The sequence below is a fragment of the Embiotoca jacksoni genome, unplaced genomic scaffold (assembly GCF_022577435.1).
Source record: "Embiotoca jacksoni isolate LCO1_2020_lvr unplaced genomic scaffold, fEmbJac1.0.p SCAF_1, whole genome shotgun sequence".
Classification (NCBI taxonomy): domain Eukaryota; kingdom Metazoa; phylum Chordata; class Actinopteri; family Embiotocidae; genus Embiotoca; species Embiotoca jacksoni.
In genome coordinates, this window is record NW_027185229.1 from 23,810,857 (window position 1) to 23,820,763 (window position 9,907).

Here is a 9,907-nt window from a genome sequence, read left to right on the forward strand (position 1 = left end):
TACCATGGTATGCATTTAGCTCAAAATGTCACCTTACAAAGCCGCTATTGTTGGTGCAGACTTCAGTGAACAGCTACAGCACAGAGTGCATTTTAATACACCCACCCAGTAGTTTCAGAAAAGCCAGAAGATAATGTTTACTTTGAGAAAAAAAGGAAGGGAGCACAGGGAAAAATAGGTCAGTAAATAAGTGTTTGGGTGCAGGGTTGGCATATCACAAATCATCACAAATGTCAAAGTGCTCATTGCACCCAGAGGGTAAATTGAGTATAATTTGTGCTCAAGTACTGTCTCTAACATTTGCATCTTGCTTATTTTTATTAGTGCTTTAAAACTTTCATGTGACAACATTTATTTATCTTTTCCCTCCTTTGTTTTCTTCATGGCATTTATTTAAATACATTAACACAGAAATTCACAAAAAATAAATACAAATGACAGCAGGTTTCAAATCAGTAAATCCAATTGCATTCCATTTATTTAAATTGAACAGGCCTCTTGAGGAGTTCAGGACCACTGTACCATCCTAATCTGAAGGAGCAAGAAGAGAAGAAGGGAAATGTTAAAACTTGCAGCTGTAGAACCATAATTTAAGATGTAAGGAAAGACTGAAGAATTTCTACCTTTAACAACAAGTTTAGTTGAACACTCCATTCTGCCCAGAGGGTTTTCTGCAATGACAGAGTAATTGCCACTGTCCTTGGGTCCAACTTTGAGTATCACCGTGGAGCAGACCCCACACGTGTTGGTGATGTAGTAGTTGGTGTTGGTGTTGAGGCTGACATTATTTCTGTACCAGGTAACATGTGGTCTGGGGTCCCCTGTCACAGCACAGGTCATGTAGCACTTGTAGCTCTCTGGACTGTTGTGCATTTTCAGTGGAACAGAGAATGAGGGAGGCATCTCGAAGCTGCAGTCCTTGGTATCAGGAAGCTTCAAAGAAAATGATTCTGGAAGAATACAAGAATAAGTTAAAGTAATAGTGTATTATTTATAAGTAATACACAACGAGAAAAATAATACCTTGAATAACAATAGGGCTTTCGCACCATTGGTGCTCGGGCCCTAGTGATTGATACCCTTTTTATGACAGTATTATTTTTACTTCTCTGACAATTGATTTATTTTCTCATTTTCTGAGAAAAACTGCAGCACCATGGCGTGCATGGAGCAGTGAAAAACTATAACCTTAATGAGCAAGTATTCCTTACCTGATCATCATAAGCACCTGTGCTGCATGCTTTTTGTGACCACTGGTACGTATGAATCTGAGATTTCACCGTGGACCTGAGCAGCGCGCACGACAAATTTTGGGTCAAATTTGGGAAATTGTCAATAGAGACGTTTGGTGTGCTTAACAAATCCTATGGCAATGAAGCAATACACCAGGTGAAGTGTTAAGAGCGGCATTCACATTTCAAGAGATACAGAATGTCATTGTTCACGACTGAAAAAAACCATCAGGTCAGGAGCGCAACCAGGTGTTTTTTCTTTTTACATTTGCAAGACTGCACAATGTGAATTCGTTCTTTAGGGTCAGACTGGTAATGCAGAGTTTAACGATGATGTTCAGAGGTGGCTGAGGGCAAAAATTCGGTGCAAACTATCTAAACTATAGATTAACACCTACAACAACATATTCATTGCACCCCAGCACCCCTACTGACTGGATTTGACTCCCTGCGCCTTGTTTCTTTTCCCAAAAGATTTGACCCAAAATTATATATGCAGTCTCTGCTCAAGATTCAGATCCATAGTGAATTCTCAGATGCACCAATACCAGTGGTCACAAAAATGCATGTAACTCGTGCTGATGTTGATCAACAGACGGAACTTCAAATACTTACTCACAAAGATTATAGCTTTTCCCTGTTCCATGCATGTCGTTGTGCTGGGTTCGGTTTACACGCGTAAGGAGCAGTCCTTCAACTTAAAGTCCTAAAATGTTGTAAGCTGAAACAATTAAAGGATTATTTAAATAGCTACCATCTAAATTTAAGCTTCTGATTGAATCAGTTCTTTTACTTCTATACTATGCCATTTTGAATCCCTGTTGTTGAAACCTGCCTTTCTTCCTCTTCACTTCCCAGGTTGCTGACTCAGAGGGTTAGGACATCCCCATGTCATTCTTGGTGTACACCCGGAACTTGTACCGCCTCCCTGGCATGATATTGGTGGCAGTAAACTTGTTGTTGAAGAGATGGTCGGCCACAGCTTGCCAAGTGCGCTTAACAGAATCACGTTTGGTGACCATGTAGTGGACTCTGTCATCTTTATTCTCATCTGGAGAGGGAGTCCAGGAGACAGTCACTGTGCCCGACACATTCTCATCCAGTTCCACCGGGCCTGGAGGCTTGGGATCATCTAGAAACAGGTCGGAAATTATTATTACTATTGTGATATTTACATTTATCCTGACCACAGAAGGAAAACTTGAATGTCGCTGTTTGGCTTTGAGATAATTACTCCATAAGCAAATTGCAGCGACTTTGCAATGTTCAAGTCAGTCGAGTAGCTGTCTAATTAATCTTGGTTAAATATTAAAATTCTTAATGCTAGACATAAACGATTTTACTTGAGAAACTAAAGTAACTTGAACAGAATCTTACAAACAAAAAAAATATTAAAATCCACACACCTTTTGGTCAACATTTCTCTTTCTTCTTCTGTTTGATTGATTTAATGGATAAACTGAGGTTTTCACTGTACCTGTAACTCGTATCTCAACGCTGGAGGTCTCCTGACCAACAAGGTTCTTGACAATGATTGTGTAGATACCAGTGTCATGGCGCTCTGCTGAGGGGATCATTAACTGTGATGATGAGTCTGACTTGCTGACTGTCACATTTTTGGCTACAGGCATGCCATCCTTAAACCATGAGATTGATGGTATTGGAGAGGCCTGTCAACAATAGAAAATATAAAGTGTTGGGATGTTTCAAATTTTAGTAAAGCAGCAGAAATAATCTACCGCTTTATAAAGGATAGATAAATTAAACAAGCCAATATTTTTGTATGATATAACCTCAAAGTTGAAGTTGATGCGAGCAGTGTTCCCAGCTTTCATTACCACAAAGTTCTCCATTTTTTTGTCATTGAAACGGGGTCTCACTATAACAATGTGGAAACAGTTTTAGAGAAAGATTATCAGAACAAGTGATGGAAGGATTATCAGATGTATCAAATTGTGACTACAGATGACTCACAATTTTCACTGACTTACCTGGAGGCGGCATAGCAATGATGTAGTTGTCTAACTCTTGAGGCTCACCATCTCCACCCTCATTGGTGGCTACAACTCTCACCCAGTACATGGCCATAGACTTCATACCCATAATCGTATAGGATGTCATAATGATAGTACTGGAGTTACAGCGACCCCATTCTGGGTCTTCTGCAGGTCTGAGCTCGACAACGTATCCTTTGGCCTTGTCTTGGACCCCTTCCTCCTCTATAGGTTTGGTCCAGCCCAGTGATAAGGTAGTATATGTGGAGTCTGTCACCTTCAGGTCAATAACTTTACCAGGGGACTCTGGAAACGTAAACAACTTGGCATTTAAGCAGAGATATAAACAGTGAATCATAGGGATAATACCAAGATAGCTTTCATCAGCTTGGTACTCACTCTTTGGATCTCTTGCAATCACAAATTCAGAAGGTGTACTTGGCTCTCCAACACCAGAAATGTTGATAGCTGATACTCGGAACTCGTACTCAAGGCCTTCAACAACATCCTTCACTGCATACTGTTTCGCTATTGACATATAAAACACCGCAGTTAAGACTTTAAACTGTAAAAATATGTTTATTTGTTTTTGTCGGTTAAGATAAACAGCACATTTAGTGTCACATCTGTGAGCATGACACATTGAATGTGATCAATCTTGAAAAAGCCTTGCCTTTGATGGGCTCATCGGCTGGGTTGACCTGGCTACACAGATTGCTGCCATTCTTGCGTTTCTCCACATTGTATCCCAAAATGTTGGTTCCTCCAGTATTGGTGGGTGCCGACCATGCCAGATTGATACAGTCATGGAAAGCACTCACAATTTTTGGTGTCGATGGAGGTCCAGGGTATGCTAAACAAAATGATAAAATAGAGAAAGCTGTGTTTTAACCGGCCCATATCAAGCCCTCCTTAACAACATAAGCTTTATTTGGAACTTGGGGGAGGCTTACCCTTTGTCCCAGCCTGAATGTCATCGGTCTCCATCATGTCACTGGTGCTGTGTTCAGTTTCAGCCCTGACGTGGTAGCAGTACTTCCTGCCATGATCCACATCGATGTCCCTATATTTAGCCTCTGGGCCAACCTTGCCTAACTTCTTCCAGCTGTTTCGGCCAATTTGCTGCCGCTCAAGGATGTAGTCGGTGATAGGCAAACCCTCCATTGTCTTTGGGAGGCCTCCATTTAAACTCAATACAAGATGCTGAACTTTCAATGATATCCACAGGTCCCAGGGGTGTTGTTGGTTTATCTGTTGTAAAACCAAAAAGAACTGTACTCATGTCCAGTATTCCCCAGTATTGTATTATACATTGAACTGTGTGCAAACTTTACCTAGTACAATAAGCTGTGTGATGGCCTCAGTTGTTCCACATTCATTTTTAATCTTGATCTTAATTTCTCCTGTGGTTTTGCGTTGGCACTTGGTCAGCACCAGGCTGGTGTGTGTGGACGACTTCTCGATCTTGATATTGGTGTCCACCAGCAGTTGTTCACCCTCATGGTACCACTGGATCTTCATGGGTTCACGGCCAACAAACGATACCATGAATGCTGCATCTTTACCCGTTTTTATTGTAACAGGTTTTATGAACTCTGCGAGGTCGTCAGTGTTGATTCTTGGGGGATCTAGTTGAAAAAAAATTCAAACATTTTCAAACTGAAACTACTGAGCTAAAAAGTATATTTTACTCATTTACAAAGCGGTTGCCCTTTGGCTTTGCTTGAGGTGGTCATCTGCAATCTTTCGTTCTGATTACAATACCTTCAACATTTAGCACAGCTTCGGTTTTACGCCCATCATCTTCACATCGGTACTTTCCAGCATCTTCTTCTTTGCAGTTTTTTATAAGTTTGAAATAAGTTCCATCTTTAACGATACATATATTGTCTGTAGCTGTTATCTGAAATGCATACAAAAAAGATGTAAACACACTCGCATCTAAGAATGTTAAACCATTGTTTTATCAACTCGTACATTCCTCACCTCTTCTCCTTCTTTGAACCAGACTCCATCACAGTCCTCACTGCTCAGCCTGCAGACCAGTTCTGTATCAGTGCCAATAATAGCATTCACATCTGACAGTCCGCTAGTGAAGTAAATTCCTGGTTCTGAGGGAAACACAACCTTATCATTTAAATTACGAACAGGAATATATACACAGCAGTTACAGAAAGAAACACTGTATTCGGATGCAACTTACCGATGACAGTATCAGGGACGAGTGGGCCTGCTCTCACTCTCTTTCTTTTATCTTGAACAGGCTCTTCTCCTTCAGTCTCAGCAACTTCTCCCTCCTTTGCCTGTACCATCTTTTTAGGTTTTGATGGTGCAGGTTCACCTGTTTCATCCTCTTCTTCCACCTCTACATCGTCTTCTTCGTCATCCTCCTCCTCCTCCTTTTCTTTTGCCTTTGCTTTTGCTTTGGCCTTTGCTTTAGCTTTTGCTTCAGCTTTAGCTTTAGCTCTAGCTTCTGCTTCTGCTTCTGCTTTTGCTTTTGCTTCGGCTTCTGCCTTCTTAATGGCGGCTGCAGCGGCAGCTGCTTCTGCCTCCGCCTTTGCAATCAACTCGTCTCTTTATTTTTGTATCTTGGCCTGTTGCTCCTCAGCAATCTTCAGAAGTTCAGCTCCACCACCACCCGCTCGAGTTGTCTTGCGAGCTTTCTTTTTTCCCTTTGAGTTTGGATCGTTGTCGGCTGATGAAAAGGACAATGTGGCAGCAAAATGTTAATGATTTTTAAGGCGCTTTCAATATTTTATAAACTTCAATGTTCAACTGCCTAAGTTACAACTTAAAATTGTAAACAGTACCTTCAACTATGAGCCAGGCATTACAGGATGCCCTTCCAGCCACAGCTGCAATAATTCCTTTGTCCAATGGCATACAGTCTTTCACCACCAATGTGTGAATCAGCATGTCTTCTGACACAAGGATGTCATATTTGTCTCCTTGCTCCAGTGGGATATTCTTCGCCTTCCAAGTAATCTTTTTCAGTGGTGTTGAGACCTTGCACTCGAACACGGCATCCTCTCTTTCCTCTGCTGTCACATCCTCAATCTTAACCAAGAACTCTACAGGGGGAGCTAGGCAAAGAAAATACAGCTTACAATAGGATCTGTACAGTATTGTGTACTAATTAAGAATGCAATTAATTTGATGCATCATCTTACGTTTTAAGTTGGTTGAGAAGATCTTAATTCCATCAACTTCCACTTGGTACAATCCCGCATCTTCTGGGTCAACATCATTGATGCTAAACACAAACTTCTTTCCCACTTGCTTCAATCCATGTTTTACTTCTGCGTCAGCATCAAAAGGAATCATTACTCCATCCTGTTCAAACATAAGCACTCGTAAAAGTTTTTCCAATATATAAACAGTTTGCGCAATATGTTTTTACTTTCCGTGCTTCCATTTAATTGATTCACAATTAAGAAATAAAGGTCAAAATGAAACATCTTACCTTGTATATGAAAATTTTGCTGAAAGGGTCTTTGAGAGACATTTCAAGTTCAAACTCTGCACCACCATCATCTCTCATTTCAATGGGCTTTAGGTTGCACAGTCGTTCAACAACCTATAGTAATTTGAAACAGGAAAGAATGACTTAGACACTATAGAAAGAGTTTGTGTTTCATACATTATATCTGTCTTTAGTAAAGATGGCCATGTAGGTCCTTCATATTTAGATGAAGTTGAATCATACCCGTTCCTGCTCTTTCTCCCTCTCGTCTTTTTTCTCACTTAGTTTCTTCAGCATCCTACTAAAATCAGTAACACCATACTGTGCACAGATACACTCGTAATCTTTCTTGTCTGCACTCATCAACAGTTCCCAAAACTTTTCATCAATTTGTGGCTCTGCTTCTTCTTTCGGCTCCATGTCAACCCTAGATGGAGAGAACATTTTATTAAACAATGGAAAAAAATAATCTAGCTGAAACAAGACAAACTGAATTAACCAAAAATGGAAACAGAACCAAACAAAACTGAGCAAAACAAAACGGCAAATCAAAAATGCTCCCTCATGTACTCTTTGATTTGTAAATTCAGCATATACTCACGTATTTTTCAAGGCCTTTTTGAAATCCTCCGGTAACTCCCGGACAGCTGCAACACAACCAGCACCATGGTTACTACTTTTATTCTTAAAAGGACCAACAGTAAATTATTACAAATTAAATGTAGGCTGTGTACCTGTTCTTGATTGCTGCATGGCTGTGTTCTTTTTATAGCCAACTAAAATGGAAAACGTTAGAGTGAAGTTACACAGATGTACAAATATGTTTTATAAAATTACTTTTGATTTCACTTCTGAAGGATTAAGAGTAAGGAACTTGCCTTCAATAACGTTAAGAGTGACTGTGACAACTGCTTTTCCATATTCATTTCTGGCAAAACACTTGTAGGTATCAGCTTGATCCACAGATACATTAGGAATCTATCAATCAATACATGTTTGTCAACATTCAGCAAAACCAGAATTTTCTGGACATTTCTAAATAGTATGTTGATTTGAAGCTACTAAAACAATTCTGTACGAAAGATTGTTAGCACGCTCATCTGTAGTTGTTGTTCACCAGAACTTGCATCAAAGATGATTTTGTAGTTTTCTTTATCAATTTCCCCATCATTTCTCACCCAGGTCACAGTTGGTGCCGGTTTACCAGCTATTATTGCCCTGAAGATGGCAGTTTTTCCTGCAATAAATGTTGACCTGTCTTATTATCTTTGACATGACAATCAAATAAAAATACATTTGACAAGGAATCATAGATATGTTACCTTCTTGAATAGTGAGAGCAATGGGTTTCGGAGTGAAATCTGGGGTGGCCATGTCATCAGGTAGTTCTTCCACATATTGAGTAATCATAACGCCGGGCACCTTTGACCTTTTTTTTTTTATTTTCACTGCCATTAAATGAGAGGCATTGTGTTATTCACAACTTTCTGAAGGAATGGCAAAGAGTTTCAATAAATGAAATAGCGTTGAGGACGTTTGTCTCAGAAAATGCTTTCAGTTTGATCACATCTCAGGTTACCCTACTTACCCTGCCCTGCACCCGTCGGCTCCTCACCCTTAGCTTTTCGTATCTTAAACATCTTGACAACAGCTTCCCTGTTGATGCAACACTATTACGATGCAGAACAACACAATGCAACACTGTTTAGTTTGGTTCTATGCTTTTTTTGATTTGTCTTCACTTTGATGGTTCCTGGATTAGATAGATTCGTTGTCATATCAGTGCACAACATAACATGGGATTTCAGTGTGAGTTTTTCTGACCACTTTTAGTAACCATGAGATTTTCCATCTGTCTGACATAATCTCCTCCAGATGGTGTGAATTTGCAACGGATATCACTTGTTGTAACTGGTGTCTTAAAGGCGGGATGCATTTTTTGTTAAAGCACATCCTTGGAGAGACAGTAAAGATGTAAGGGGATATAATTTATTTCCTCCTACATTTACAAATATTGGACAAAATAATATTTGGATGTAGATTGTAGTGTGGGAAGTCAGTGTTAAACAATTAATTTAATAATGTGAGGGTCCATGAGTTCATAATTCCATCTATACTATGAATTAGAATATTCCTGAACTCAAAATACTTAGCATTCCCTTTGTAGATTGGTGACTGTCCTAATTTTGCAGACCTAAGGTCGCATACTGCATAAAACTATCATGACTGAGGAAGTAGCGTAGGTGGCAGATGTCACATTCGTCATAATCATCTTGTTAACTAGGTTTTTCCTGTTTTTCTGCTCTGAGTTACCAAAGGAAAAAAGTGATTCAGGAAAATATAAAAATTATTCCACCTCTGCAAATGTTAATATTTAGTTTGTTTAAAAGTCCTATTCTGTTTTCTGTAGGTATATAATTTAAGTTATTCTGAAACTATCAAAGTGTATTTTGATGGTCAATTATCATCTTAGTCACTTTAATCAATGCATAATTAACTTCTTCAAAAAGTTATAATTAGATTTCACGCTAATTAAATAATCACAGATATTTAACATTTGTTCACACTTGGTGCGCTGCTGTGAGTCTATATTTGTGTGAGAGAGAAAATAGTTTTGCCAAGGGTGCTATGAGTCTATGTCTTACATTTCACAGCTCCAGTTAGTGCCAGAACATATACTTTTACGTACTTTATAGTGCGATGAAAGGCTAAATAGAATATAAATTTAAAGCCCAGCACAATATTTAACCCCCTGGATGAAAGTGTAAGATTCTAATATTATTGTTTGTTTGCCTGTGAAATGCCTGTACAGTTTGGCTATTTAGTTACCACAACTGTCTTTAATAAGAAACATTTAAATAACTCTCTCACAACATTTCATTATTAGTATGTTTGTATATTGTATAATGCATTCTTAAAAACATGGGTATAAGCAATACCAAGATTATTGGCACTTTGTCACATGACGTGAGACAAATACGACTTGTATGTATTGATAGATTACATGCATTAATAATAGTCTGACTTAACTTATTGGACCATAGTACCATTTAAAAGTCTAGATAATTTTCAGTAATGTACAAACCACTGTCAAACCCATTCAACATATGCATAAATTGGTGTAAAATATAAAAAGGGTCTTAACGAAATATCGAAACCGTTTGTTAATAGTAAACAATTGTACACAGTACTTGGTAAATGTACTTACTATTTTTTCA

General features: G+C 38.9%; 1 pseudogene; it reads right to left on the reverse strand.

Annotated features, from left to right (window-relative positions):
- Positions 1–473: 473 nt before the first annotated feature.
- On the reverse strand, positions 474–8,144 carry LOC138199934 (immunoglobulin-like and fibronectin type III domain-containing protein 1; annotated as a pseudogene).
- Positions 8,145–9,907: the final 1,763 nt, after the last annotated feature.